This window comes from Tenrec ecaudatus, chromosome 4 (genome assembly GCF_050624435.1).
Source record: "Tenrec ecaudatus isolate mTenEca1 chromosome 4, mTenEca1.hap1, whole genome shotgun sequence".
NCBI lineage: Eukaryota > Metazoa > Chordata > Mammalia > Afrosoricida > Tenrecidae > Tenrec > Tenrec ecaudatus.
In genome coordinates, this window is record NC_134533.1 from 154,047,875 (window position 1) to 154,070,148 (window position 22,274).

The 22,274-nt window shown below is 45.0% G+C and overlaps 1 protein-coding gene across 3 annotated transcripts in view; it reads left to right on the forward strand.

Annotated features, from left to right (window-relative positions):
• KCNAB1 (potassium voltage-gated channel subfamily A regulatory beta subunit 1) overlaps positions 1–22,274 on the forward strand; it is a 460,831-nt gene that overhangs the window by 28,652 nt on the left and 409,905 nt on the right. The window lies entirely within an intron of this gene.

Sequence of the window (22,274 nt, forward strand, 5' to 3'; positions counted from 1 at the left end):
GTAGGGATGATCTTTGACTTTGAGGAGGTAGGTGATTTGGCAGGTCACAATGAGGACTGGGGACTGCGTATCTCTGGAGGGGACTCGTAAGTTAAGTGTGGGAATCTTTAAGGCGGCCTATACCCCCAGGGCTGTAATGTTCTACTAAGGCCGAATCACGTGGTGTGTGCGAATGATGAATGAAGTCGTTCACGAAATGACATGTGCGTGGCATGACAGCATTTTCCATCACCGCGGCCGGAGATAAATGGCTGGTTGTGCACCGGCCTTCTACTACCATCATTTATTCTGTGAAAGAGTGGGAGGGGGAGAACTCCCCGCCCACCCCCAGCTGGGGGAGTAGACGTGCAGTCTTTACAAATTGCTATGAGATGGGAAATAAGCATTCTTTTTTTTTTTTCAGGGCAATTTGTGTAAACATTCTGTGGGAGATGCCCTTGCTTAACTAAGTCATCCGGCAGCACCTGTGGAGGTGCTTCCTTGACAACCGTGCATGGTTAGGAACATCAGGGCAGTGGACAAAAGCCATTGAACAGGACCTGAGAACTGCAAAAATGCGTTCTCATTTGTAAAGGACAGCTGTCCTGACACAAGTTCGACACGTCTGCTTTGCAGACAGGGTAAGGTCGTTCCCCACGTGCAAGAAATCCCCAACGATTTCATTTCCTCCTCAACAGAAAGGTCGGTTTCAGTGCCTGTAGCTACTGCTCTAATCTATCCACTCATTGTATCTCTGGAACAATGTACAGCAGCATGGCCCTCTCTGGAGGGCCCAGCGTGTGACACGTCCTCTTGATCTAATAAGGACTCTCGACTCAGGGGCTGGGACTTTTCTAGGGTTGTCGGGACCAGGACAGGCTAGGGGCTCCACTGGCTCCGATGGCGAATTGCCTGGTTGCTAACTGAGCCCACCCAGAGGCTCTCCAGGACAGAAGGTGTGGCAGTTTGCTTCTGTAGAACTTGATGGGGGCAATTCTGCTCTGCACACGTGGGTGGCTGTGGACTGGAATCAACTCAACAGCACAGGACAGGTGCCCCCAGGACCATTTTGAAGGGGACTCTAACACGTTCCAGGAGAATCCTCATATGTGCCTCCCTGCATGAGGATGCCTGAGGAGATGCTGAAATTCCACACCCGTCTTCTCCCCTGAACCTGTTTTCCCATTAGAAGCAGGCTTCTTGTGGCTCTGCCTCTTTGTGTTAGTCCAGGTAGACTAGAGAAACAAATCCATAGCCACTCATATGTGTATAAGAAAGAACTTTATATAAAGAGTAATTGTACATTAAGAAAACATCCCAGCCCAGATCAAGTCCATAAGTCTGATATTAGCCTATATGTCCGATACCAATCTATAAAGTACTCTTCAGACTCACACAACACATACAATGTCTTCGAATGCAGGAAGATCACAAGCCAGTGGGTGGGAAGTCTTGTGGATCCAGTGGCATTGTAAGCATCTCAGCGCTGGCAGTGGTCTCCATGGGGCTCCTCCAGCTCAGGGCACTTGGTAGTTCCATGTGTCTTGTCAGCTGCAGTGTCTTCCAGGGAGTGAGCAGAGAGAGAGAGTGTGTCTCCTGCCTCCAAGGGGAAGTACAGGAGTTCCCAGAAGCCTCAGGAGAAGGCCATGCCCACACAGAGGCCTCATTGATTGTGACCTGATTGACAGACTAGACTCCACCCCATGCACTCTTAATCCTCTCAAATTGACAATTACATAACTACCACACTCTTCACTTTCTTTCACGGCTTTCTCCCTCAGTGGTGGTGGTTGGCGTGGGAGTATAGGTCGGACAAAAGGTAGGGGATGAGTAGCGTGATCATAAATTGTGCTTGAACCCTTCTTTCTCTCAAAAGTCAAGGCTTTGGCTTTGTGATGCTTTGCTATGCCCAGCCGCTCCTTCCTGATACTCTTCTCCACGACTCTTTTCGCCAACAAGCTCTGCTTCTAATTTTCACCGGTAAATGCTTACTAGTCTAGTTTCCCCTCCAAGATAGTTAACTTTAATAATGAGTTAGATTTTAGCCATCCTCTTTCAAGCATTACACACCAATGGCTGATGCGTCCATTCTGCCTCATACGATCCTATGGGCGTCAGAGCAAAACCGTAGGGTTCTTAGTGGTTGATTTCTTTTCCAGGATCTGGTCCCCAGGCCTTTCTTCTGAAGTCCCCCTGGGTGGATTAGACCTGCTAATTTTGGGGTTAGTAGCTGAGCCTGTTCATCATTTATGTTATGTAGTGACCTCTTTAAACCCTAAGAGAGATTTTGAGGGGAGCAATGGGACTTTTTTGATTTCTCCCCAACTTGGCTCTTCACCAGATCTGGTTTTTATAAATGTTATGGTGAGGTGCCACGCAGTCGGCTCTGACTCATAGCAGCCCAACAGAAGGAAACCCTGCCCAGCCCTGCACCATCCTCACAATCGTAATTTTTTAGCCGATTGTTGCAGCCACTGAGTCTGTACATCTGATTGAAGGCCTTCCTCTCCTTCACTGTCCCTCCACTGACCAAGCCTGATGCTCTTCTCCAGGGACTGGTCTCTCTCGACAACATGTCCAGAGTACTCGCGCTGGAGTCTCATCATCCTCATTTCTAAGCAGCACGCTCTCTGTACTTCTTCCAAGACCGATTTGTTTGTGCTAGCGGTACTTTCCATATTCTTGGCCAGAGCCATAGTTCAAATGCATCAGTTCTTCTGTTTTCCTTGTTCACGTCCATTTCTTCACATGCATAAGAGGTGACTGAAAACACCTTGGCTGGGGTCAGGCATACCTTAGCCCTCACAATGCCATTTTTGGGTTTTCCTCTTTAACACTTTAAAGGGGTCTTGTGCAGCAGGTTTTCCCAATGCAATATGCCATTTGATCTCTTGAATTCCATGAGCATTGATCCAAATACAAGGAGATTTGTACAACTTTTTTTGCTCTTTTTTATTCATCATGATGTTGTTTGTTGGTCCATTATGTAAAAAAGACTTTGTTTAGCTTAGTAGGGGAAAGAGACTTTTCTAACTTTTTGTCTAACTTTGTCTTTGAAGGGGTACTATTCCATGTGCAAGGGGAAAGAGACTTGACTTTGGAATTAACCAGTCCAGAGCTCAAATCCTAAACCCTGCTTCTACATGCACACGGCATATGGTAGTGGGCCAGTTAAGAAACTATCCAGTAGGTGGTCACTAAATGGAGGTTCCCTTCCTGCCTATTCAAGAGCTGTGGTGAATTATTTTAAGGAGGACAGGAGCCTCTCCAGCTGAAGCTTTCAAACAGATAAAGTAGGATATTCCCAGAAGGAAAAGCAAGACTAGAGGCGTGCAGTAATTTACAAGCTGTGTGAGTTTCTATGTTGAGCGGTAGAGCTGTGAGCGGTCTGGAAGAGCCATGTAAACTGTGTTCTCTCCTAATTTGGTCAGATGCTGCTGCAGCCTTCAGTCCCTCGATCATCTGTGAGAGCATTATGTTGTGTTTCCATGGAGATGTGGTTTTACTTCTAACTGAGGGTGACCAGGGGAGGGGAAAAAAACCCTGGTAAATATGAAAACACACAGATCAACTCAACAGAAAGTGGAGGAACTTGTTTGAATGTGGTGTCAAATGTGCCAAGTTGCTGTGTAGATTCTTCTGTTAGCTTAGAGTTTTCAGGCAAGATAGAAGTTTTGTATGGCTTCATTTGCTGGTGACTATAAAGGAGAAACCCTCAGTCATTTGCAAAGAAGCCCTGGTGGCGCAGTGGGTAGGCACTCGGATGCTAACTGCAAAGTTGTCAGTTCGAACCCAAAGGCTGTTCCATGGGAGAAAGGTGTGTCCGTCTGCTCCTCTAGAGACTCACAGCCTCAGAAAGCCCATGGTTCCTACGAGTGAGACTCGACTCACTGTCCACAGGTTTGGGTTTTGATTTTCAGTTATTTCTTACAGGCTGACAGTTCATGGTTTCCTTTATATAGCATTGACCTCTGGGCCAGATGATGATAAAAACTACTTTGATCAAGAAGTCAAGGTTATTGAAAGTATGGATTGTGATGGGAGATATAAAAACCCCCAATAAGAGTATTTAATTAAAAAAACAAACAAAAAACATGCATTTTTTTCTGAACTGTACCAGAATTACTAACAATAGTTTCAGAAAGTATGGTCTTAAACCTGCAATGTTGTTTTTAATATTTTTTTCCCTCCTGATTAGCTATGCGACAATGAAGCTAATAAAGAAATAGCAACAACAAAAAAAAGGGTCAAGGTTAGCATATACTTTTTGGGAGCCAAGCATAAAAGCATATCTAGACTGAATCAGGTTGCAGCAAGCATTCAACTGTGAAGCAATTTTATAAAGGATAACTGGTGGCACCGTGGGTAAGGGCTTGGGTGCTGTTAGGCCGGGTTGACTAGAGAAATAAATTCACTGATACTCATAGCTGTGTAGGAAAGAGCTTTATATCAAGAAGCAATTATATATGAAGAAAGCATCCCAGCCCAGTCCAAATCAAGTCCAAAAGTCTGACACTGGTCCACAAGTCCCTCTTCAGACTCACGCAGCCACATGCAATGTGCAGAATGCAGGAAGATCACAGGCTGGTGGGTGCAGAGTCCTGTGGATCCAAGGTTGGTGGAAACATGGCAGGGCTCTGGCAGCTCTCAGGATCAGTGGCCCAGTTCCAGCAGGCAGGACTGTAAAGGGGGAGAAAGAGAGAAGGGGGTTCCCAGGGTCCACCTTATGAAAAGGCCACACCCACAAGGAGGCACCATCTGGCTGTGGCCTGATTGACAGGTTGGATTCCACCCCCACATTTTCATACATCTTCAAGTTGACATGAAATCGTGTAACGCCCACAGCTGTAATCTGAAAGAATGGCAGCTCACACCCACCGGCTGCTCCTCGTGGGAAAAGACCTGGGAAGACTTGCAGCCTTGGACTCTGGCGGGGGCAGTGCCACTCTGTCCTCTCAGGCTGCTTCGAGACAGAAGCCATTCAGGACACCGAACAGCAATGGCAAACTTTAGTCCAGAGGCCCTCAAAAGGATATAGCAAGGAGGTCTAACCCAGGAGGCAGCAGACTTTTCCTACAATAAAACAAGACCAAACAACCCCCCCCCCCCCCAACCAAATGGACTGCCTTTGAGTCGATTCTGAGCCACAGTGAGCCCACAGTGCAGAGTAGAATTGTCCCACACGGTGGCCAAGAGTCTCTCTTTGACAGAAATCTTCATGCAAGCAGACTTCCTCTCCCACAGAGCACCCGGTGGGCTCAGACCCCTGGCCTGGGGCCAGCAGGCTGACCCGTCTACCGTGTGCCACACACGCTCTTCCTCTAGTGAGCCGGACAGGGAATAGTTCAGGATCGGAGGCCACATCTGTCCGTCTCTGTGGTAACTACTGAACTTTGCTCTCGTCGTGTGAAAGCAGATTTGGACCATACGTTAGCTAGGGAGAATGACCGCATTCCCATAAAACTTTATTTATAGACATGGAAATAGAATTCTCAGACTTTTGTGTGCGTGTCTTTGAAGGTAAGGGTGAGCGCATATCATGTCTTATAACCCTCTTTTGCTCTGCATTTAGAAAGTGTCAATGTGTGTGTATTGATCCCAAAGTTGGGGGGAAACAAAACAAGCGCCACAGTGCCAGTAGAATCTTCCCTTTGTTCTACTCGTTTTACCCCAGCTCCCCACTTTCTCCTGTATCTTTGCTCATCTGTAGAATGGGCTTAATTCAATTTATGTCACAGAGGTACTATAAGGATTAAAAGAAGCCAGGTGTATGAAAGGACTTGACTTGCTGTCAGCCCCAGAGCAAGAGTTTAATAAACGGAATTCCCTTCAGCCACGCCCTTTCTTCACGAGTCTTTCCATGACCATTGAGTTGATTCCAAGTCCTAGCAATGTGACACAGGACTTCCAAGACGGAAAATCCTTATGGGAGCAGACAGTCTCGTCTTTCTGAGTGAGGGGGGAAATGGGCAGGAAGGTTCTAGACTAGAGCGAGGGAAAACTTGGCTCATGGCATGGCACAACCCTGGACTGCCTGTAGAAGGAGACAGGAGGAGAGGAACTGAAGAAGGGGGTAGGGAAAGCTGGAGAGGACCCTCAACCCCCACCTCTACCTCCCCCAGCAGTTGGACTCAAAGATGTCCAAAAGAAGACTCTGAAGGCATTTGTTAAGTGATAATATTTCCAACCATCTCTAAATGAAGATTCTAAAGGGAAGTAGATAAATAGCCGGTGCCTAGTTGATTCTGTCGCATGGCGACCTTATTTCCAAGAGAACAGTAAGGTGCCTGGTCCCGTGTCATCTTCACTGTTACCTGCATGCTCCAGCCGAGCCTTGCGGCTTTGGTGCCAATTCATACCCGGGGGTGGGGGGTGGGTGTTTCTCTCTTGCCACCACTGGTTTCCTACTTCACCACCCCTGACGCCTTCCTCCAGAAATGGACCCCTTCGGACCACATGCCCAGAGCACACGGGTTGGGCTTTATTCTGCTGTGAACTGCCGTAGTGTTTCCATTGGGCAATTTTGGGATGTAGATGGCCAAGCATTTCCACCTTGTCTGTCTTACTCTGGAAACGCCACTGAGGCCTCTTCCCCACGGGTGTCCCTGCCGGTGTTTGAAACACTGGGGATATAACTTCCAGCATCGGGAACCCCAAGCCAAACTCACTGGAAACACGGCTATTCCATCGCAGAGTCACCCTGAGACCCTCCTCTTTCTCCCGAGGTGTGCTGGTGGTTTCGAATTGGTAACCTTGTGGCATAAGCACTATGCCATTAGGGCTCCTTCCAGCATCACGGCAGCATTAGCCAGGATGGTGCTGACAGTCAGGAAGGTGGCATGATACGAAAGTAATCTATTATGCTGAGATGATTGAGGGGTTGACTTGGAAATAACCTTATATGGAGGTAAGCAAATGAGTCCTATCTCTTTGAAAGCCTTTCCTGGGGTTCTGTTGAGTGAACAGGTGTGTCCTCAAAGGAGTCCCCCCTCCCTCCTCTGATCCTTTTTGTCCTTACATGGATAAAACCTTCCCCACAGGAAGATGCCCTCCTTCCAGAAGGGCATATAGTGAGTGCCCAGGACAGACCCTCTGACCTCTTCTGCTTTCACATCACTGAGGGATGCTACAGGGTGGAAGGGGAAATTCACATTTTGTTCCTAAATAAAACCCACTGTCACCCTTCCCTCCCACAAAACAAAAACAAAACCAGCCCTTCGCCGGTGTTCTGTGACTGGCTCTTTTCACAGAAGCTGTGGCGTCTCAGACCTATTTGATGGGTATCTGTGGTCATGACCGTGGAAATCCATAGCCCAGAAAAAATGCTACTTGAGCTGCAGGATGTATTTTAAAAAATTGCATTGCCTACATGATTTATTTTAGACTGGCCTAATTTCTGTCAGTCCCGAGGCCTGTTCTAATTTGCTCTGAGCCCGTTGGCTGTGTCTCCTTGCTTCAGCATTTTTTGGACCATGATGGTTCCGGCTCAACAGCCATGAACAACGTGATCAGCTGCTGGTGGAGGGTCTGGAAGCAGCGTTGAAAGGCACTTATTCAGAGACTATAGGACATATTTGTCTCCTATTGAACGAAACCCAAACCAAGCCAAACTCACTACCACTGAGTCTAGTATGACTCAGAGAGTCTCCGTAAGACAGCGTAGAACCGCCCCGGTGGGCTTCCAAGGCTGTAAATCTTTACAGGAGCAGAAAGCCTCGTCTTTCCCCCATGAAGCTGGAGGTGAGTTCGAACCTCTGGCCTTCCAGTTAGCTGCCCAACTCATAACACACTTCATTGACTGGAATGGAAGTTCTAAAATCAGTATGGCTGGAAAGGGTCAATGTAGATATAACATGCATTTGATTTTGAGTAATGATGAGAAGCGAGCGCTTCTTGCACATGAAGTGTTATGTGAGGGGCAAGCAATTCATTCCGTTGTGAGATTTCCACTTGGGGTTTTCCTAGGAGAGTAATAGTTGTTTTGTTTATGTAGCCTGTACACTGTAAAAAAAATTAAATTGAAATGTGTTTATATAAACATCAGAAATTTCAAACTGGGAATACCCCTGGGCTATAAAAACCCCAAACCCACTGGGTTGAGTCCCTTCCAACTCATAGTGACCCTAAAACCGAGCAGAACCTCCCCCTCTGGGTTTCCAAGACAGTACATCTTCCCAGGCACCAGCAGCCTCATCGTTTTTCTGGGGAGCAGCTGGTGGTTTGGAACTGCTGACCTGGAGGTGAGCAGCCCTCCAAGAAGGTACATTTTATCACATAAAAGTTGTTGCCTGTAGTTTCGCCTGACATATACACCTGACTCCCATGACCAAAGATAAAATGTGAGTAAAATGCTTTCACACAAGGAAAACAAACAAAAAGAAAAAATAAACCAGGAAAAAAAACGAATCTTGGGTTCCCTGCAGTGCCCCAGAGTGCCACTAGGTTGCACTATTTCCCAAAGAAAATGAAGCACTTCCATTTTCTAAACCGAAGAGAAAAATGTAAGCTTCATCCACACCATTCTAGACCATAACGTCATATGAATCCTGCCCTTAATGTGACAAAGCTCTCTTTTTGATGTCATGATGGTATACAGTGAGGAAAACACAAAGCCGGGTGCCTATGTCAGAACCATCCATGGCCGTAAGTCAGGAATGTGTACCGTAGGGTGTTCAATGGATGAGCTTTGGGAAGTAGAGCTTCAGTCTTGTCTTCCAAAACACCCCTAGGTGGACCAGAAACTTTAACCTTCCTGTTAGCAGCTAAGTGCATTTCCTGGGCCACTCAGGAACTTCTGATCCTATACAACCATCCCCCCACTGCCATTGAGTAGCTTCTGGCCCTAAGCAGTCCTGGGTCAAAGCAGAACTTAGGGTTTTCAAGTCTGCAAACCTTTATGGGCGCATAAAGCCTCATCTTTCTCCAACAAAGTAGCTGGTGGGTTCAAACTTCTGACCATGTGATTTGCAACCCAATGGGTAACCATCTATAGCACCAGAACTCCTAGCACTTACTATAAACTAAACCCACCACAGCCCAGTTGATTCCAACTCATAACAACCTTACATGGGATTATAGAGGTTGTAAATATTTTTGGGAGCCTCATCTTTCTTCAATGTAGTGGCTGGTGGGTTTGAACCATTGACGCTGTGTTTAAGCACCACCAGGGCTACTTAGCATTTATTGCTGTCCCTCTCCCCCATCAAAATACTTCCATCAGTTGGTTGTGACTCATAGTGACCCTATAGGGCAGAATAGAACTGCCCCTGTGGATTTCTGAGGTTATAACTCTTCACTGGAGTAGAAAGCCTCATCCTTCTCCTGAGGACCAGCTGGTGATTTTGAACTGCTGACTCTGTGGTTAGCAGTCCAACCCTGAACACACTACGGCACCAGGGCTTCTCGCATATTCTTCAGTTGCCATTTATTCTTGAGCATCTCTCAGTGTCTTCCTTGACCTTGACCATATTATACTGACTCCCTCCTATTGTGTATTGCCTTTTCTTTCACCAGAGTTAACACTTGTGTATTATCTTGTGATCCCCCGCCTTCCTTTTCCCATCCTTGGTAGCTTTCAGGGAATGTTCTGTCAACCTTTTTTTTTTTTTTAAAGTGAACTTTGTGGAATATTGTTATTGTTAGGTGGCAGCAAGTTGGTTCTGACTCACAGTAACCCAATTGACAAGCGAACAAAACACCCTCTTCACAAATTGTTGTTTGAGCTCACTGTTGCAGCCACTCACTGGGAGCCATCCTCTTTTTCAATGACCTTCATTTTGTCAAGCACGATGTCTTTGTCCAGGGACCGGTCTCTACTGACAACATGTCCATCCTTGCCTCCAAGGAGTATTCCGACAGTACTTTTGCTAAGAAAGAGTTACTTCTTCTTTGGCAGTCCATAGTCTTCTCAATATTCTTTGTCAGCACCATAATTCAGATGCATCAATTGCTCTCTGGTCTTTCTTAGTCATTGGTCAACTTTCACATGCATGTCAGGCAATTGAAAATAACATGGCTTGGGGCAGGTATACCCTAGTCCTCAAAGTGGCACATTTGGACTTCAACACTTTAAAGGGATCTCGTGCGACAGATTTACCCAATGTAATATGTCGTTTTATTTCTTGACTGCTGCGTCCATGAGCATTGATTGTGGATCCAAGCAAGGTGAAATCCTGGACAACTTTGATTTTTCCTCCATTTATCATGATGTTACATATTGGTCTAGTTGTGAGGATTTGGGGTTTTTTTGCCCTGTGTTGTAATCCACATCGAAGACTACAATTCTTGAACTTCATCATAAATACTTCAAGTCCTCCTCTCCTTCAGCAAGCAGAGTTGCGTCCTCTGCGTTGTGCATGTTGTTCGTGAGCCTTCCTTCGATTTGGATGTGCATTCTTCTTCCGAGAGTCCAGGTCCTCGGATTATGCACTCAGCACAGAGACTCCACACGTATGGTGAGAGGACGCATCTTTCTGCATGGTTTTAACCTATGCAGTATTCCCTTGTTCTGTTTCCACAACTACCTCTGCATCCACGTAAAGGTTGTGTCTGAACACAATAAGATGCTCTGGAATTCCCATCATTGTGAATGTAACCCATTGTTTGTTGTGACCCACACAGTTAGGTGCCTTTGCATAGCCACAAAACACAGGCATTCTTTCCAGCACTCTCTGTTCTGATCCAGCATCCATCTGGTTTCAGCAACGTTCTCTTCTGAATCCACCTTCGGTTCCTGGTAGCGCTCTGTCAGTGTACTGCTGCAACTATTTTTGACTTATCTTCAGAAAAAAGTTTACTTGCATGTGATATTAATGGCATTGTTTGATAATTTCCACATTCTGTTGGGTCATCTTTCTTTGGAATGGGCATAAATAACTCTTACAGTCTGTTGGCCAGATAGTCAACTTCCAAATATCTTGGCATGGAAGAGTGAGAGCTTCCAGGGCTGCATTAGTTTGTTGAAACATTTTCCAGTTGGTATTCTGTCGATTCCTGTAGCCTTGTTTTATTGCCAATGCTTTTATTGCAGCTTGAACTTCTTTCAGTAACTGGTTTTCGATCATATGCTATCACTTGAAATAGTTGAATGCTGACTGGTTCTTCTTGGTACAGTGACTCTACATCTTCTTTTTTTGATGCTACCTGCATTTTAAAGATATTGTGTTCATAGAATCCTTCAATATTTCAACTTGAGGCTGAATATTTTCTTCAGTTCTCTGAGCTTGAGAAATGGTGAATGTATTCTTTTTTTTAAAAACTCTAGGTCTTTCACATTCCATTTTAATACTTTGTCTTCTTCAGCTGTCCTTTACATTTGTCTCTCTTAAAAAATCATTTTATTGGGGGCTCGTACAACTCTTATCACAATCCACACATTCATCCATTGTGTCAAGCACATTTGTACATTTGTTGCCATCATCATTCTCACATTTTCTTTTTTCTTGAGCCCTTTGTATCAGCTCCTCATTTTCCCCCTCCCTCTAGACCTCCCTTATAAACCCTTGATAATTTATAAATTATTATTATTTTGTCATGTCTTACATTATCTGACATCTCCCTTCACCCACTTTATTAGTCCTGAGGGGTTTATCTGTCCTGGATTCCCTGTGTTTCTAGTTCTTATCTGTACCAGTGTACATCTTCTCATCTAGTGGGACTTGTAAGGTAGAATTGGGATCATGATAGTGGGGGAAGGAAGCTTTAAAGAACTAGAGGAAAGTTGTATTTTTCATCGTTGTTACATCACACCCTGTCTGGCTCATCTCCTCCCTGAGACTCTTCTGTAAGGGGATGTCCAATTGCCTTTGGGTCTCCACTCAGCACTCCCCCCAACTCACAATGACATGATTTTTTGCTCTGGGTCTATGATGCTTGATAGCTGATCCTATCAACACCTCATGATCACATAGGCCCAATTTCCATCTGCTATCTTAATACTAAACCTATAAATATATACACATAGATCTATTTCCCCGTCATCATATATAAGTATATTTATACATGCACCTGGCTGTATTTAGACCTCAAATGCCCTTTGCTTCCTACTTCTTTCCTCTATTTACTTTTACTTTCCTCTTGGCCCACTATCATGCTCAGCCTTCATTTGGGTTTCAGTAATTCCTCTCGGTTACATTGCCCTTGATCAAGCTCTACCAGGTCTCCTACACCCTTCTCACCATTGATTTTGGATCACTTGTTGTTCCCTTGTGACTAGATTTGTTAGCACCCACTTATTTTCCTCCACCTCCCCCTCTCCCATGTGCCCCACAAAACTGTCGGTCCCATTGTTTTCTCCTCCAGCTTATTTATCCCATGTATCTTATCTAGCTAGACCTACAGAGATAATAATTTGCACAAAACACAAGACAGAGCAAAATAAAGTAACAAAAGAAAAGAAAACAACAACAACAAAGAAAAAGAAGAGCCTGTAAACAGTTCAAGGTCTGTTTGTTGACCTTTTGAAGTGTTTTCCGTTTGAGTCTGATGGGGTGCCATACCCTGGTCTCTCAGTCTATTTTTGGTATTCCCTCAGGACTTCCTTGCTCTGTTCCCCTTCCTGTTCTGTTGCAAGCCTTTAGTGTTTTGCCTCAGTGTGGTGGGGTCAGATCAGGTGCAATTCCTGCACTGTCTCCAGTGTTGTCCCTTGTAGGGCTATGGGTCAGTGAGGGATGTCATGTCTCATAGTGGGGCTGGCCGGTTCTTTCTGTGCAGTGGCTGTTCTGAGCAGGGATATCATCCTCAAGGTTTGGTGAGCCAGGATGTGCTCCACTCCCCCCCCCCCCTTTCATTTGCTCCTGTGTGCTCTGATCAGACATGTCCCTTTCCCTGAGCGGTAGTTTCAGTGCTGTCCTCTGAAGTAAATTCTTCTGGGGGGCGGGGCTGTCCACATAGTTGGGATTGGTGCTGGCCCCTCAGACCTCTCCACTGGTTCTGTGCTTCATGCTGGTATGTTGCATTCACATCTTGGAGCACTGGGTTGAAGTCTGGTCCCTCTTTCCCTGGCCAACACCATTTTTAAAACAGATTTTCTCTCCCCATCGAATGTGCTTTAACACTTTGTCAAAGGTCAGCTGTTCATATGTGAATACATTTACTTCTAGATTCTGAATTCTGCTCCATTGGTGTATGTTTCTGTCACTGTACTGTTAACAGACTATTTTGATGTCCCTGGCTGTGTAGCCGGCTCCTCGATGGAGACTTGTAGGGCCTTCTACTTGGTTCTTGTTTAATACTGTTTCACCCGCCTGGAACCTCTTTCTAGTCCATATAATGGCAATTAGTTTGTCCATTTTGTGATAGAATACTGTTGGTTTCTGTATCAGGACTGCATTATATCTATAGGTCAATTTGCATAGTATTGACATTTCACAGTATCGAGTCTTTCTATCTCTGTGCATGGCATGTTTTTCCACTTATGTGGGTCTCTTGCAATCCTGTTTTATAGTTCTTACCAGCTAAGTTTTTGATTATTTGCACCACCTAAGTGGTTTGTGCTATGTCATCGCATGACTAAATCAAGTATAAATCTTACCTCATGTAACTAGATATAAGAAGGCAAAAAGTGGTCTTAAATGGTATTTTATTTAGCTTGGAAATGAATGCATATTTCATAAGGAACACATTAAAAACGCAGAGTGGTTTACTTTCCAGGTAGTTAGTCCCACCCCCACCACTGACTGCTTTAATAAATACAGATAATGTCCATGAATGGTACAGTGAATACAATGATACAGCATGCTTTATTTTGCTTATTGCAGTGTGAGCTCCTTTGCATATGCGGTGCATGCAAAGACTGCATGTGCAGCATTTCAGAGTCTGAGCAGATGTTACACATGGTTTAGTCGCCCTCCTACCTGCGCTCATTTTACAAATGATTTTTAAGCAACCTATCAAGTCACAGAGCTGGTTTGTGAAGTCTAGAGAGGAGCTGAATGAAGGACTCTGGTCTACCCGAGTTTGTTCTAGAAGAGTTAACCAGAGTAAACGAGAGAGGTGCTCACCACATCAAAGAATTCACTGAACACTAGGAGTGTGCGCAGAACACCGAGCTCATAACAATGATCGTCATGGTTTGTACTTTCAAAACCTCGCCAGACAGTCCAGGAGGGAGGCCATCAGGACGCCAGATGATTAGGACCTGAAATGGTTTGTGCAATACTGCTGTGCAAAACACAGGCATAGTGCAATAGAGCAACCGACGAGGGCTCTGTGGAGAGACAGAATGATGTCTTGCAGGTGGCACTTCATGCACAGGGTTGTGAAGGATGAGTAAGAGTTCGTCAAAGTGGCCAATGGCTAAGAGATTATTTGATGTATAGGGAACAGGTATAGGGCCTTGGTTCAAGGCCAAGAGAAATGTTGCCAATGCGAGGCTATAAGTTTGAGAAAGAGACAGATTCTAACTGAATACTGATTCTAATACTTAGTAGATAAATGACCTTACATAATATATGCATCCCTTCTGAACATTTTTTTTGGTCAGTGAAATCATAGATTATGGAAATGTTTAATAATATAACAGGGACTAAGTATATAGCATAATAGGAACGTGTACCTCTTGTTTATTGCTCTCTCCACCCCTTGATAAGAAGATGCAGGAGGAATGAAGAGATAGTCTTCAGGAGTAGTTCATGAAAACCTTGGAAGACCGAGTCTTGGGCATGAAGTCTCTAAGTCGCTAGATCGAATTTACATCCTCAATGGTGTTTCTGTACATAGGAAAGCAATAGAAAGCTCTTTTAATAATTCCTCGAGAGATCGGAAAGACCTGAGTAAAGACAGAGGAGTGGAAATGAGGAGTAAACCATGGCTTGAGAGGCATTTGGGGGGTTAAATTAGTAGCATGTTTTCTTATATACACGTTCCAGAGAGGTGTAAAAAGTTTTATGTTCAGCGGCTAACCATCCCACTCAGAGTCCTCAGCAGAAAGGCCTGGTGATCTATTTCAGAAAGCTCAGCCACTGGAGACCCTGGGCAGCCCAGTTCGGCTCTGACACACATGGGATTCCACTATGCTTGGTAACTGGTCTTGTCTTTTTTTCTTTTGGCATCTGATATAGTTTTTCTCCCCGTCCCCACTGCATTCTGATTTTCATTCTTGTCTCACCCTCTCACTCACTCTCACTGCTATCAAGTTGATGCTGACTCACAGCGAGCCTCTAAGATAGGGTAGAACTGTCCCTGTGAGTTCCAAGACGATAGTTGTTTATGAGAGTAGAAAACCCTGTCTTTCTTTCTCGGAGCGGCTGGAGGTTTTGAACTGCTGACCACCAGGGCTCTGCGGAGAGCTTGTCGAGAAGAGACAATGCTCCTTGATCTAATTAGGTCTGAGGATGACACTCTAGTCTAGTGGGAAGGCAGGGCCCCTCAGCACCTGCAGTCGCTTTGGGCTCTTGTGCCTCTAAAGTGCTTCCAATGAGCTACTCAGATCACCCACATGTTTATTCACGTGCACAAAACCGTCTCAGCGACACGTCACCTAGCTCTCAGATCTTTCCCCTCACTTTAAAACATCTCCATAAATGGTTACATTCACGACAATTTATTCATGTAAAGTAACCTCGTGTATGTGACCTTTCAGCAGTTTTTAACCTCTGAGGCGGGCAGGGGGCAGGACCCACTGCATCACCAGCTCTGCCTGCCCCGTCCTCACTCTCTTTCCCTTGAAGCCCTGGGCCCTTTGCTGCAGGTTGTGGTTTTGCTTCCCAGGCATTTTAATGGCACCATTCTGATGGGCAAATTGAAAGATGGAGCCCTTTGTTCTTACAGACACAAAACACACACACTCTAGAGAAGCAGAGTCAAGAAGAAAAATGTGGTCTCAGTTCCTACCTCCTAATATGGTCTAGGAGCCCTGCTGGCTAGTGGTCAGCAGTTTGAAACCACCAGCCACTCTGTGGGAGAAAGATGAGGCTTTCCACTCCCATAAAGAATCACAGTCTCAGAAACTCACGGGAAGTCTTCTATCCTGTCCTATAGGATGTCTAGGATTCAGAATCGACTCAATGGCAGTAAGTTGGTGTGTGTGCGTGTGCACGTGTGATAGTGGGTTATGTGTGGGGCTGCTAACTGTAGGGCAGGTTAGCAGTTTCAAAACACCATGCACTCCCTGAGTGAAAGATGAGGCTTTCTGCTTCTGTACAGATGCACAGCCTCATCAAGATCTGCGGCCTCTGTAGCCATATAGAGAATTGACCGATGGCAGTGGGAAGTAGTACAAGGAGGCATCAAAAAGTTCTTGAGACTATAGATTGAGATCATGGGGTTTTTCCACGAACTTCCTAAAGCGTCCCATTTTGTTTCTATTTTTCCATTGAAATATAAATAGCTATCTCTACATTTGGAGGAGCCACTGGGTGCTTTACCTGGTTAACAAGCTCTGTTATTAACTAAACGTTTGATAGTTTGAATCTACCTAAAGTGCCTTGGGAGAAAGACCTGGTGACTGCTTCCCCCAAACCAGCCACGGAGGACTCTGACACATGTGGGGTCACCAGGAGTTGGGGTCAACTCAACAACAACAACAACAACAACAACACACACACACACACACATGCACACTACTCTTACCCACATAGAGATTTCTCCACATACACAGAGCATCATGGTTTCACCCCTTACATAAAACAATTGGGTGTTGAATTAATTGAGAGAACCCTCTTGCCCTAGTAGTTAGTGTTTGCCTGCTAACTGAAAGATCAGTGGTTCAAAGCCACCAGCAGCCCAGTGGGCAAACAATGTAGCAGTCTGCATCAGCAAAAAGTTGCAGCCTTGGATTAACTATCTCCCAAACATTCCTTCATGTGACCTCAGATGAAAAGGAGTCAAGACTTATTGGCAAGGTCTTTAAGCTTCTATCTGTTGATAACCATGTTGTGCTTTGATTTCCTATGTTTCACCAAACAAAAACCCCAGCAAACTCCTCATGTGACTGTTTTTAGATCTGACAGAATTTTTAAGGATTTGGTCTAGACTTTTAAAGACTTCTAAAAATTCACAGCAAACGTTTAGAAGACTGCTTGGAACGGTGGGCTTTGGACGAGGGGCTACAAATGAAACTTTTGGGCAGCTCCCATCTGGAGGGCGTTTGTCACTTGAAATGAGGGAAAGCTTTGTGAGACAAACCGAATAGAGTATTTCGTGTGTGTGCATCCGGGTGATTTTCTACCTTGATGGAGGGAACAAGAGTAGCAGTGTCATCCTATATGCTTATTGTTGTGCATTATGTGAATGGGCGATTTCTTCCAGTTTTAGGATTATCAGTTATTCAACCCATCAACTATTAATTTTGACCACCTGCTACAAGAAAAACACTACATTGGACACGAGGTAGTTCTCAAAACAAAACCTCCTCCCCTTTGATGTCCTTTCTGACAGTCTTGAGAGAACGGTGGCCTTATTGTCATTGCAGGTTCAGCTGTGAGGCGCTGAGTCAAACTTGTCTTGATGGCAACTTCAGAATACAAGCAAACATTTCTCATAGACATGTGGCATCTGTGAAATTCCTTCAGCTCATTTTTACTGATGACTCAAAGGCAGCCTCTTCTGTCACAGCTTCACTATTACCCTTGACTTAAAAAATCCACCGAGGAACTTGATTTTGGAATAGTCTGGGGGAGGAGTCAGCCCATTCAGCTGATCGTGGAAGAACAAAAGCTATTCTTCATCTCTTCCACCCATTCAGCTGCTTCAAACTTAAACTAAACCTTAAACTAAACCCACTGACATAGAGCCAATTCTGACTCACAGCGACCCCATCGGACGTAGTAGAATTGCCCTTTGGTTTCCAAACCTGCCTGTCGGTATAGGAGCAGCAATGTCATCTTTCTCGTGTGGTGTGGCTGGTGGGTGTGAACGTCTGCCCGATGAGTAACCCCTATGCCACCCAGGCCCCTTAACTTAAACCAAGGGAACTAAACTATCCATCGACACTTCTTCACGGCAGGAATGAGATCAGAAAAGCCGTGCTTATGAGACTGACATGGGGTCCAACCAACACTTGAGCACCCTGGGGTTTGTAACTAAAGAGGCTCGGCTAGGTACTTTATAAGCTTAGGTCAATTAGAGAACTGTGTGTAATATTTAGGTCTGCTGCTGCTGTTAGCTACTGTCAGCCAGCTCCCATTCATGGTGACTAGGTACAACAGGACAGACAATATTCCTTTGTGACACAAAAGACTTCCTTAGTTAATTTTTAGTAGCTTACCAGGCCTTTTTTTCTTTGTCTGTTAGCCTGGTAGCTTTGCTGAAACTTCTACATCATGGGTGATCCTGCTAGTATTTGAAATACTGGGGTCACAGCTTCCAATGTCACGGGGGCATGTGGTCAAGCGACCACAGTATGACAAACTGAGAGATGAGTGATGGAATACGTAGGTTAGGCATGGTATATTGAATAATAATTGAAAGCAGGTTTGTGCCAGCCTTTGTAGCTACTGTAATTAACTTACAGTTTTTCAACAGACTTCGTCACATGTCAAGTTCTCAGGACCCTTAAGATGCTTGTAGCTATCCTACGGGAATATTGGATATAAAACATCAATAAAACCATCCTATATATAAGACACAATTGAAGGCAATAGTCTCAAACTCAAAATCATTAATATTGTCTTTTGTTCTATTGATTTTTTTTTTTAGGTTTCCAAGTGAACTATAGTACTTAAAAAAAATTCTCTGTCGTCCCCTTATCAAGGGCCAGGCAAGACAATGAGAACTCTGTTACCCCATGTCAATTTCACGGTGAAAGTATAAGAGTTGTAATTACTACCTGGCAGTGAGGTTGGCTTAGTAACTTGATAAAGTCATAAAGCTATTAAAGAAGATGTCAGACTGTCCCTTACAGTTTTGATTTATGATTTTGATTTATTCCATTTTATATGCCTACCTATTTTGAGAACAAATGACAAACATTACTCAGTCTTGGTGATTAAGATCACACAGAGAGCATATTCCTGGCAATAGCTGAACTCTATGGTTATGGAGATAAAATATTAAAAATGTCCACCTGTTATTCAATTCTAGCCATACATTACTGACTTGGTGTAGAACCTTAGATGAGGAAGCACTTTTAACTTCACTTTTATCTTGTTAATTCATTACCCTTTGTAGCCCTGCCCAAGTTGACACAGAATTATAAATCAGGACCAAATGTGGTACAGATGCCCCGGTACAAAGATTCATTCAGTTCCCATATATCCTTGTTCTACAAGGTGAGTCAGCACTGGTTATGCGCCCTCTAACCCGAGAGTTAGCTGCTGATGCGGACGAATGTGCATGCGTTGATGCTGGGCATCGAGCCCACAGTCTTGCATGTGATCCTCTTCCGCTTGGGTGGATACTCAACCTGGCAGCTAGGAGCTCTGCCTTTCAGACCTGATTACCTCGATGTGCTCAAATAAGAGAGACAGGGCGTGTGAACCGAGTGCCCCGTGAGAGAAGAGAGAGAGCATTTTACTCTCTGGTGTGCTGTCACTCCCATGACCTCAGTGGGCCCTTGATCATGCAGGGAAGGAGTAGGTGTTCCAAATGAGAGGAATTCATGATGTCTTCCCTCTTGAGTGCTATTAGTTTTGTTCGTCCCCATGCACCGATGGTTTTAAGTCTTTACATACACAGCCATCTTTCTTGCTAGAAGGGGAGGTGGCAGTGAAGGTTGTTGGTGGCTGTCGAGTTGGCTCCAACTCAAGGTAGTGACCTTAGGAATAAGAGACGAAGCATCACCGGACCCGCGCCATCCTCACAAGCTTCATTCTATTGGCATCTATTGTTGCAGGCATCATGTCACTCCTCCTTGTGGAGCGTGATCCTCTGCTGTTTCCCTGTTGGTGCTGTTGTGTAAGCATCGCCCTGTTCAGGAGAAGCCTAGGGACTCAAACCCGCAGATTCCTAGGAGAAAGACGAGGGTATCTGCTCCTAGCCAGACTTACAGCCAGCAAACCCTATGCAAGTCTGAATTAAGGAGTCCTGGAGGCTCAGTAACTTTTATCCACTAAGAAATCAAAGAGTGTGCCTGAGTGGCGTTTTTGTTGTGATCTGGAACCGACTCGGCATGTTCTGTGAAGGATGCTTGAACCAGCTGAAGAAGAAAGCAGTTTCCACCACCACTGCCTTCCCGTATTACATACAGAGTTAGCACCCCTAACTAACAAAATCCACCGTAGAGTTTCCTTAATTATGGAGAAGATATACACAACAAAATAGCCACCAAGGTAACAGCTACACGTACAGTGACGTTGATTACGTTCTTCATGTTGGACAACCTCTATCACTCTGGATTCCCTAATGAGTCCACCACCATTAATACCGGCTCAGCCTGGCCTCATTTCCCCTTCCTCTTATACCTGTATGAGCCCACTCACATGAAACAGCTAAATGGCTGCAACTCAAAACTTATCACACACGACCAGGCATGTCTTTCTTTGTCTGGCACACTGTTCTCAAGGTTCACCATATTGTAGCACTTATCAGGGTTGCCATTCCCTTTAGGGTTGAGTTACGTCACATTTTAGTTACCTGTGAGTCGCTTGATGGACATGTTGATTATTTCCATATTTCTGGCTAATTTGAAAAGTTCTACAGTGAACATTAGTGCACAGGTTTCTGTTCGCATTCCTGTTTTCATGTTGGGAGCATATATACCTAAGACGGGCGTTACTGGGTTATGTGCATGTTGGACAGTGAAGAGGGAAAATCACAGAAGAAGGAGGCATTTGAATTGTGGTGTTGGTGAAGAATATCGAAAGTACCATGGACTCCCAGAAGAGCAAATCTGTCTTGAAGAAGTATAGGCAGAGTGCTCCTTAGAAGCACGGCTGGCGAACTTCATCTCATGTACTGAGGACACACTCTCAGGGGAGATCAGACCCAAGAGAGGGACACCCTCTAAAGGAGAGGGTCAGTGACCAAGAGAAGGGCCCTCAATGAGATGGACTGGCACAAGGGCTGCATGAATGGCTCAGACATGAGAATGTCACAGGAAGGGGCAGTGGTTCATTCTGCTGCGACGGGGTCAAATCAGACCTGTCACCTTGAAAAACCCAACTCCTCACAGACCCTCTGTGTTACAGCCAATCAGCATTCCTTTGCTGAGTAAGTAATGCTTTGTTTTGGTTAATCCTTTTATTTATATCTAAGCCTGGCACTTTATTCATGACTTCACTCTCCTTTGTTTCTCTGTTTCCAAATGTCAATATCAGTTCTCACGCTCAAGCAGCATCTTGAATCTTGTTGAATTGGGCAGTGGTTTGTTGCATTCTCACCAGGCCAGCCTATCCAGTGCTAGCTTTGGGAAGCAGACAAAGGATTCCTAGGCCGTGCTAAAGTACAAAAGTGAATCTATTGTGATACGGTGAATTGAGAGGTGGGGATTATAAATTTCTGAATGCAGCTTCCTCACAGTATTGTGAGTTAGACATTGAGACTGTTAACCTTAAGGTTGATGATCCAAACCCACTAGCCACTCTGTGTAAAGATTTAAAGTCTCAAAACCCTATAAAGTGTCACTATGAGTCAGAATGGGCTCCACGGCGGTGGGTGTAGGTTTTGGTGTCACGTATCTGTAAACAAAATCTATTGGGCACATCTGCTACACAAGAGCTCTTTAAAGTGTTGGAAAGCAAGGGGGTCATTGTGAGGACGCAGGTGCCCCTGACACAGGCCACGGCATCTTCATTCACTTCACGTGCATGTGGACATTGAATGAAGGTAGACCGCAGAAGGATTGACGCATTTAGCTTACGGTGCTGGTGAAGACTGTTGAAAGTCACCCAAAGCACAAACCAATCTGCCACGGAACAAGCGAAGCCAGTATGCTCCTTCAGGGCAAGGACGATGAGACTGTGTCTCCGATGCTTTGGACGTGTTACTGGGAGAAACGACTCCCTGGAAAGGGCATCATGCTTAGTAAATAGAAGGTCGGTAAACAAGAGGACTCCCAAGGAGATGAGTTAGCGCAGCGGCTGCACATGGCTTGGCAGCGTTTCCGTTGGAACTGATTTGACAGCACCTCGCGAAAGATACCAAAATAACGATACACAGCAAAACTGTAGCGAATCGCTGCGAGTGGATCCCAACTCATGACACCCCACCATGTGCAGAGTAGAATTGCTTTACAGGAATTTAAGGCTGTGACCTTGCTGAAATAAACCACTTAATCTTTCTTCAGCAGAACCTCTCGCTGGCTTCAAGTCCTCAGTCTCTCCATTAGCAGCCAAATGCGTCCCTGTGCCACCCAGGGGCGTGACCCTCCCTGTGCTCATAACATAAAGCAGACGATCCGTGATCTAACTGTAATAATA